The following is a 10,063-nucleotide window of genomic DNA, read 5'->3' on the forward strand; positions in this document are numbered from 1 at the left end:
GTCATCTGAATGACATACCTATTACCAATGAATTGTACTCCTAAATGGCTTGAATAAATTATCATTTTCCGGACAAGAAATAGACAGGCAAGAAGAATACTTGCTCCTGGTGGGGCTTGAACTCATAACCTTGTCATCTAATTGCTGTATACTGCTGTATAAGTACAACACGCTAACAGATTGCACCACAGGATCCATCAACAACACTCACTGATCACCATATTTTGCAGAAACTGGGATGTACGATATTCAAACCAAGTCAAGATCACCATTGAAGTACCTGGCTAGCTCAGTCGGTACAGCATGAGACTCTTAATCTCAGGGTCGTGGGTTCGAGCCCCACGTTGGGTCATTATTTTCTCTGCCGAAGCACCAACTCACTTCGCAAACAACCATCCGCTTGGAATTTCGAGCACCCTGCATAGTTGGTGATACAGAAGGCTATGAATTTGTATTCTATCTCTGCCTGCACTCTGACCTGTCATCTGAATGACATACCTATTACCAATGAATTGTACTCCTAAATGGCTTGAATAAATTATCATTTTCCGGACAAGAAATAGACAGGCAGAGGCTTCAAGAACAATACTTGCTCCTGGTGGGGCTTGAACTCATAACCTTGTCATCTAATTGCTGTATACTGCTGTATAAGTACAACACGCTAACAGATTGCACCACAGGATCCATCAACAACACTCACTGATCACCATATTTTGCAGAAACTGGGCTGTACGATATTCCTACCAAGTCAAAAATACTATTGAGGCACCTGGCTAGCTCAGTCGGGCATGAGAGCATGAGACTCAGGGTCGTGGGTTCGAGCCCCACGCTGGGTGATTATTTTCTCTGCCGAAGCACCAACTCACTTCGCAAACAACCATCCGCTTGGAATTTCGAGCAGGCTTGCCACCCTGCATAGTTGGTGATACAGAAGGCTATGAATTTGTATTATATCTCTGCCTGCACTCTGACCTGTCATCTCAATGACATACCTATTACCAATGAATTGTACTCCTAAATGGCTTGAATAAATTAACATTTTCTGGACAAGAAATAGACAGGCAAGAAGAATACTTGCTCCTGGTGGGGCTTGAACTCATAACCTTGTCATCTAATTGCTTTATACTGCTGTATAAGTACAACACGCTAACAGATTGCACCACAGGATCCGTCAACAACACTCACTGATCACCATATTTTGCAGAAACTGGGATGTACGATATTCAAACCAAGTCAAGATCAGCATTGAGGTACCTGGCTAGCTCAGTCGGTAGAGCATGAGACTCTTAATCTCAGGGTCGTGGGTTCGAGCCCCACGTTGGGTGATTATTTTCTCTGCCGAAGCACCAACTCACTTCGCAAACAACCATCCGCTTGGAATTTCGAGCACCCTGCATAGTTGGTGATACAGAAGGCTATGAATTTGTATTCTATCTCTGCCTGCACTCTGACCTGTCATCTGAATGACATACCTATTACCAATGAATTGTACTCCTAAATGGCTTGAATAAATTATCATTTTCCGGACAAGAAATAGACAGGCAGAGGCTTCAAGAACAATACTTGCTCCTAGTGGGGCTTGAACTCATAACCTTGTCATCTAATTGCTGTATACTGCTGTTTAAGTACAACACGCTAACAGATTGCACCACAGGATCCATCAACAACCCTCACTGATCACCATATTTTGCAGAAACTGGGATGTACGATATTCAAACCAAGTCAAAAATACTATTGAGGCACCTGGCTAGCTCAGTCGGTAGAGCATGAGACTCTTAATCTCAGGGTCGTGGGTTCGAGCCCCACGTTATGTGATTATTTTCTCTGCCGAAGCACCAACTCACTTCGCAAACAACCATCCGCTTGGAATTTCGAGCAGGCTTGCCACCCTGCATAGTTGGTGATACAGAAGGCTATGAATTTGTATTCTATCTCTGCCTGCACTCTAACCTGTCATCTGAATGACATACCTATTACCAATGAATTGTACTCCTAAATGGCTTGAATAAATTATCATTTTCCGGACAAGAAATAGACAGGCAGAGGCATCAAGAACAATACTTGCTCCTAGTGGGGCTTGAACTCATAACCTTGTCATCTAATTGCTGTATATTGCTGTTTAAGTACAACACGCTAACAGATTGCACCACAGGATCCATCAACAACACTCACTGATCACCATATTTTGCAGAAACTGGGATGTACGATATTCAAACCAAGTCAAGATCACCATTGAGGCACCTGGCTAGCTCAGTCGGTAGAGCATGAGACTCTTAATCTCAGGGTCGTGGGTTCGAGCCCCACGTTGGGTCATTATTTTCTCTGCCGAAGCACCAACTCACTTCGCAAACAACCATCCGCTTGGAATTTCGAGCACCCTGCATAGTTGGTGATACAGAAGGCTATGAATTTGTATTCTATCTCTGCCTGCACTCTGACCTGTCATCTGAATGACATACCTATTACCAATGAATTGTACTCCTAAATGGCTTGAATAAATTATCATTTTCCGGACAAGAAATAGACAGGCAGAGGCTTCAAGAACAATACTTGCTCCTAGTGGGGCTTGAACTCATAACCTTGTCATCTAATTGCTGTATACTGCTGTTTAAGTACAACACGCTAACAGATTGCACCACAGGAGCCATCAACAACCCTCACTGATCACCATATTTTGCAGAAACTGGGATGTACGATATTCAAACCAAGTCAAAAATACTATTGAGGCACCTGGCTAGCTCAGTCGGTATAGCATGAGACTCTTAATCTCAGGGTCGTGGGTTCGAGCCCCACGTTAGGTGATTATTTTCTCTGCCGAAGCACCAACTCACTTTGCCAACAACCATCCGCTTGGAATTTCGAGCAGGCTTGCCTCCCTGCATAGTTGGTGATACAGAAGGCTATGAATTTGTATTCTATCTCTGCCTGCACTCTGACCTGTCATCTGAATGACATACCTATTACCAATGAATTGTACTCCTAAATGGCTTGAATAAATTATCATTTTCCGGACAAGAAATAGACAGGCAGAGGCTTCAAGAACAATACTTGCTCCTAGTGGGGCTTGAACTCATAACCTTGTCATCTAATTGCTGTATATTGCTGTTTAAGTACAACACGCTAACAGATTGCACCACAGGATCCATCAACAACACTCACTGATCACCATATTTTGCAGAAACTGGGCTGTACGATATTCGTACCAAGTCAAAAATACTATTGAGGCACCTGGCTAGCTCAGTCGGTAGAGCATGAGACTCTTAATCTCAGGGTCGTGGGTTCGAGCCCCACGTTAGGTGATTATTTTCTCTGCCGAAGCACCAACTCACTTCGCAAACAACCATCCGCTTGGAATTTCGAGCAGGCTTGCCTCCCTGCATAGTTGGTGATACAGAAGGCTATGAATTTGTATTCTATCTCTACCTGCACTCTGACCTGTCATCTGAATGACATACCTATTACCAATGAATTGTACTCCTAAATGGCTTGAATAAATTATCATTTTCCGGACAAGAAATAGACAGGCAAGAAGAATACTTGCTCCTGGTGGGGCTTGAACTCATAACCTTGTCATCTAATTGCTGTATACTGCTGCATAAGTACAACACGCTAACAGATTGCACCACAGGATCCATCAACAACACTCACTGATCACCATATTTTGCAGAAACTGGGATGTACGATATTCAAACCAAGTCAAGATCACCATTGAAGTACCTGGCTAGCTCAGTCGGTACAGCATGAGACTCTTAATCTCAGGGTCGTGGGTTCGAGCCCCACGTTGGGTCATTATTTTCTCTGCCGAAGCACCAACTCACTTCGCAAACAACCATCCGCTTGGAATTTCGAGCACCCTGCATAGTTGGTGATACAGAAGGCTATGAATTTGTATTCTATCTCTGCCTGCACTCTGACCTGTCATCTGAATGACATACCTATTACCAATGAATTGTACTCCTAAATGGCTTGAATAAATTATCATTTTCCGGACAAGAAATAGACAGGCAGAGGCTTCAAGAACAATACTTGCTCCTGGTGGGGCTTGAACTCATAACCTTGTCATCTAATTGCTGTATACTGCTGTATAAGTACAACACGCTAACAGATTGCACCACAGGATCCATCAACAACACTCACTGATCACCATATTTTGCAGAAACTGGGCTGTACGATATTCCTACCAAGTCAAAAATACTATTGAGGCACCTGGCTAGCTCAGTCGGGCATGAGAGCATGAGACTCAGGGTCGTGGGTTCGAGCCCCACGCTGGGTGATTATTTTCTCTGCCGAAGCACCAACTCACTTCGCAAACAACCATCCGCTTGGAATTTCGAGCAGGCTTGCCACCCTGCATAGTTGGTGATACAGAAGGCTATGAATTTGTATTATATCTCTGCCTGCACTCTGACCTGTCATCTCAATGACATACCTATTACCAATGAATTGTACTCCTAAATGGCTTGAATAAATTAACATTTTCTGGACAAGAAATAGACAGGCAAGAAGAATACTTGCTCCTGGTGGGGCTTGAACTCATAACCTTGTCATCTAATTGCTTTATACTGCTGTATAAGTACAACACGCTAACAGATTGCACCACAGGATCCGTCAACAACACTCACTGATCACCATATTTTGCAGAAACTGGGATGTACGATATTCAAACCAAGTCAAAAATACTATTGAGGCACCTGGCTAGCTCAGTCGGTAGAGCATGAGACTCTTAATCTCAGGGTCGTGGGTTCGAGCCCCACGTTGGGTGATTATTTTCTCTGCCGAAGCACCAACTCACTTCGCAAACAACCATCCGCTTGGAATTTCGAGCACCCTGCATAGTTGGTGATACAGAAGGCTATGAATTTGTATTCTATCTCTGCCTGCACTCTGACCTGTCATCTGAATGACATACCTATTACCAATGAATTGTACTCCTAAATGGCTTGAATAAATTATCATTTTCCGGACAAGAAATAGACAGGCAGAGGCTTCAAGAACAATACTTGCTCCTGGTGGGGCTTGAACTCATAACCTTGTCATCTAATTGCTGTATACTGCTGTATAAGTACAACACGCTAACAGATTGCACCACAGGATCCATCAACAACACTCACTGATCACCATATTTTGCAGAAACTGGGCTGTACGATATTCGTACCAAGTCAAAAATACTATTGAGGCACCTGGCTAGCTCAGTCGGTAGAGCATGAGACTCTTAATCTCAGGGTCGTGGGTTCGAGCCCCACGTTAGGTGATTATTTTCTCTGCCGAAGCACCAACTCACTTCGCAAACAACCATCCGCTTGGAATTTCGAGCAGGCTTGCCTCCCTGCATAGTTGGTGATACAGAAGGCTATGAATTTGTATTCTATCTCTGCCTGCACTCTGACCTGTCATCTGAATGACATATCTATTACCAATGAATTGTACTCCTAAATGGCTTGAATAAATTATCATTTTCCGGACAAGAAATAGACAGGCAAGAAGAATACTTGCTCCTGGTGGGGCTTGAACTCATAACCTTGTCATCTAATTGCTGTATACTGCTGCATAAGTACAACACGCTAACAGATTGCACCACAGGATCCATCAACAACACTCACTGATCACCATATTTTGCAGAAACTGGGATGTACGATATTCAAACCAAGTCAAGATCACCATTGAAGTACCTGGCTAGCTCAGTCGGTACAGCATGAGACTCTTAATCTCAGGGTCGTGGGTTCGAGCCCCACGTTGGGTCATTCTTTTCTCTGCCGAAGCACCAACTCACTTCGCAAACAACCATCCGCTTGGAATTTCGAGCACCCTGCATAGTTGGTGATACAGAAGGCTATGAATTTGTATTCTATCTCTGCCTGCACTCTGACCTGTCATCTGAATGACATACCTATTACCAATGAATTGTACTCCTAAATGGCTTGAATAAATTATCATTTTCCGGACAAGAAATAGACAGGCAGAGGCTTCAAGAACAATACTTGCTCCTGGTGGGGCTTGAACTCATAACCTTGACATCTAATTGCTGTATACTGCTGTATAAGTACAACACGCTAACAGATTGCACCACAGGATCCATCAACAACACTCACTGATCACCATATTTTGCAGAAACTGGGCTGTACGATATTCCTACCAAGTCAAAAATACTATTGAGGCACCTGGCTAGCTCAGTCGGGCATGAGAGCATGAGACTCAGGGTCGTGGGTTCGAGCCCCACGCTGGGTGATTATTTTCTCTGCCGAAGCACCAACTCACTTCGCAAACAACCATCCGCTTGGAATTTCGAGCAGGCTTGCCACCCTGCATAGTTGGTGATACAGAAGGCTATGAATTTGTATTATATCTCTGCCTGCACTCTGACCTGTCATCTCAATGACATACCTATTACCAATGAATTGTACTCCTAAATGGCTTGAATAAATTAACATTTTCTGGACAAGAAATAGACAGGCAAGAAGAATACTTGCTCCTGGTGGGGCTTGAACTCATAACCTTGTCATCTAATTGCTTTATACTGCTGTATAAGTACAACACGCTAACAGATTGCACCACAGGATCCGTCAACAACACTCACTGATCACCATATTTTGCAGAAACTGGGATGTACGATATTCAAACCAAGTCAAAAATACTATTGAGGCACCTGGCTAGCTCAGTCGGTAGAGCATGAGACTCTTAATCTCAGGGTCGTGGGTTCGAGCCCCACGTTGGGTGATTATTTTCTCTGCCGAAGCACCAACTCACTTCGCAAACAACCATCCGCTTGGAATTTCGAGCACCCTGCATAGTTGGTGATACAGAAGGCTATGAATTTGTATTCTATCTCTGCCTGCACTCTGACCTGTCATCTGAATGACATACCTATTACCAATGAATTGTACTCCTAAATGGCTTGAATAAATTATCATTTTCCGGACAAGAAATAGACAGGCAGAGGCTTCAAGAACAATACTTGCTCCTGGTGGGGCTTGAACTCATAACCTTGTCATCTAATTGCTGTATACTGCTGTATAAGTACAACACGCTAACAGATTGCACCACAGGATCCATCAACAACACTCACTGATCACCATATTTTGCAGAAACTGGGCTGTACGATATTCGTACCAAGTCAAAAATACTATTGAGGCACCTGGCTAGCTCAGTCGGTAGAGCATGAGACTCTTAATCTCAGGGTCGTGGGTTCGAGCCCCACGTTAGGTGATTATTTTCTCTGCCGAAGCACCAACTCACTTCGCAAACAACCATCCGCTTGGAATTTCGAGCAGGCTTGCCTCCCTGCATAGTTGGTGATACAGAAGGCTATGAATTTGTATTCTATCTCTGCCTGCACTCTGACCTGTCATCTGAATGACATATCTATTACCAATGAATTGTACTCCTAAATGGCTTGAATAAATTATCATTTTCCGGACAAGAAATAGACAGGCAAGAAGAATACTTGCTCCTGGTGGGGCTTGAACTCATAACCTTGTCATCTAATTGCTGTATACTGCTGCATAAGTACAACACGCTAACAGATTGCACCACAGGATCCATCAACAACACTCACTGATCACCATATTTTGCAGAAACTGGGATGTACGATATTCAAACCAAGTCAAGATCACCATTGAAGTACCTGGCTAGCTCAGTCGGTACAGCATGAGACTCTTAATCTCAGGGTCGTGGGTTCGAGCCCCACGTTGGGTCATTCTTTTCTCTGCCGAAGCACCAACTCACTTCGCAAACAACCATCCGCTTGGAATTTCGAGCACCCTGCATAGTTGGTGATACAGAAGGCTATGAATTTGTATTCTATCTCTGCCTGCACTCTGACCTGTCATCTGAATGACATACCTATTACCAATGAATTGTACTCCTAAATGGCTTGAATAAATTATCATATTCCGGACAAGAAATAGACAGGCAGAGGCTTCAAGAACAATACTTGCTCCTGGTGGGGCTTGAACTCATAACCTTGACATCTAATTGCTGTATACTGCTGTATAAGTACAACACGCTAACAGATTGCACCACAGGATCCATCAACAACACTCACTGATCACCATATTTTGCAGAAACTGGGCTGTACGATATTCCTACCAAGTCAAAAATACTATTGAGGCACCTGGCTAGCTCAGTCGGGCATGAGAGCATGAGACTCAGGGTCGTGGGTTCGAGCCCCACGCTGGGTGATTATTTTCTCTGCCGAAGCACCAACTCACTTCGCAAACAACCATCCGCTTGGAATTTCGAGCAGGCTTGCCACCCTGCATAGTTGGTGATACAGAAGGCTATGAATTTGTATTATATCTCTGCCTGCACTCTGACCTGTCATCTCAATGACATACCTATTACCAATGAATTGTACTCCTAAATGGCTTGAATAAATTAACATTTTCTGGACAAGAAATAGACAGGCAAGAAGAATACTTGCTCCTGGTGGGGCTTGAACTCATAACCTTGTCATCTAATTGCTTTATACTGCTGTATAAGTACAACACGCTAACAGATTGCACCACAGGATCCGTCAACAACACTCACTGATCACCATATTTTGCAGAAACTGGGATGTACGATATTCAAACCAAGTCAAAAATACTATTGAGGCACCTGGCTAGCTCAGTCGGTAGAGCATGAGACTCTTAATCTCAGGGTCGTGGGTTCGAGCCCCACGTTGGGTGATTATTTTCTCTGCCGAAGCACCAACTCACTTCGCAAACAACCATCCGCTTGGAATTTCGAGCACCCTGCATAGTTGGTGATACAGAAGGCTATGAATTTGTATTCTATCTCTGCCTGCACTCTGACCTGTCATCTGAATGACATACCTATTACCAATGAATTGTACTCCTAAATGGCTTGAATAAATTATCATTTTCCGGACAAGAAATAGACAGGCAGAGGCTTCAAGAACAATACTTGCTCCTAGTGGTGCTTGAACTCATAACCTTGTCATCTAATTGCTGTATACTGCTGTTTAAGTACAACACGCTAACAGATTGCACCACAGGATCCATCAACAACCCTCACTGATCACCATATTTTGCAGAAACTGGGATGTACGATATTCAAACCAAGTCAAAAATACTATTGAGGCACCTGGCTAGCTCAGTCGGTAGAGCATGAGACTCTTAATCTCAGGGTCGTGGGTTTGAGCCCCACGTTAGGTGATTATTTTCTCTGCCGAAGCACCAACTCACTTCGCCAACAACCATCCGCTTGGAATTTCGAGCAGGCTTGCCTCCCTGCATAGTTGGTGATACAGAAGGCTATGAATTTGTATTCTATCTCTGCCTGCACTCTGACCTGTCATCTCAATGACATACCTATTACCAATGAATTGTACTCCTAAATGGCTTGAATAAATTATAATTTTCCGGACAAGAAATAGACAGGCAAGAAGAATACTTGCTCCTGGTGGGGCTTGAACTCATAACCTTGTCATCTAATTGCTTTATACTGCTGTATAAGTACAACACGCTAACAGATTGCACCACAGGATCCATCAACAACACTCACTGATCACCATATTTTGCAGAAACTGGGATGTACGATATTCAAACCAAGTCAAGATCAGCATTGAGGTACCTGGTTAGCTCAGTCGGTAGAGCATGAGACTCTTAATCTCAGGGTCGTGAGCCCCACGTTAGGTGATTATTTTCTCTGCCGAAGCACCAACTCACTTCGCAAACAACCATCCGCTTGGAATTTCGAGCAGGCTTGCCACTCTGCATAGTTGGTGATACAGAAGGCTATGAATTTGTATTCTATCTCTGCCTGCACTCTGACCTGTCATCTCAATGACATACCTATTACCAATGAATTGTACTCCTAAATGGCTTGAATAAATTATCATTTTCCGGACAAGAAATAGACAGGCAGAGGCTTCAAGAACAATACTTGCTCCTAGTGGGGCTTGAACTCATAACCTTGTCATCTAATTGCTGTATACTGCTGTATAAGTACAACACGCTAACAGATTGCACCACAGGATCCATCAACAACACTCACTGATCACCATATTTTGCAGAAACTGGGCTGTACGATATTCGTACCAAGTCAAAAATACTATTCAGGT

The 10,063-nt window shown here is 43.5% G+C and overlaps 3 non-coding genes across 3 annotated transcripts; all 3 read left to right on the forward strand.

The window, feature by feature from the left end:
* The first annotated feature begins 3,226 nt into the window (after positions 1 to 3,226).
* trnak-cuu (transfer RNA lysine (anticodon CUU)) lies at positions 3,227 to 3,299 on the forward strand. Its single transcript has one exon. It is a non-coding gene; the product is annotated as a tRNA-Lys (tRNA).
* A 1,879-nt stretch (positions 3,300 to 5,178) lies between these two features.
* On the forward strand, positions 5,179 to 5,251 carry trnak-cuu (transfer RNA lysine (anticodon CUU)). Its single transcript has one exon. It is a non-coding gene; the product is annotated as a tRNA-Lys (tRNA).
* Positions 5,252 to 7,130: 1,879 nt separating this feature from the next.
* trnak-cuu (transfer RNA lysine (anticodon CUU)) lies at positions 7,131 to 7,203 on the forward strand. The gene has a single exon. It is a non-coding gene; the product is annotated as a tRNA-Lys (tRNA).
* The last annotated feature ends 2,860 nt before the right edge of the window (positions 7,204 to 10,063 follow it).

Source organism: Oncorhynchus mykiss, chromosome 3 (assembly GCF_057628025.1).
Source record: "Oncorhynchus mykiss isolate SJ-2025 chromosome 3, ASM5762802v1, whole genome shotgun sequence".
NCBI classification, from domain to species: domain Eukaryota; kingdom Metazoa; phylum Chordata; class Actinopteri; order Salmoniformes; family Salmonidae; genus Oncorhynchus; species Oncorhynchus mykiss.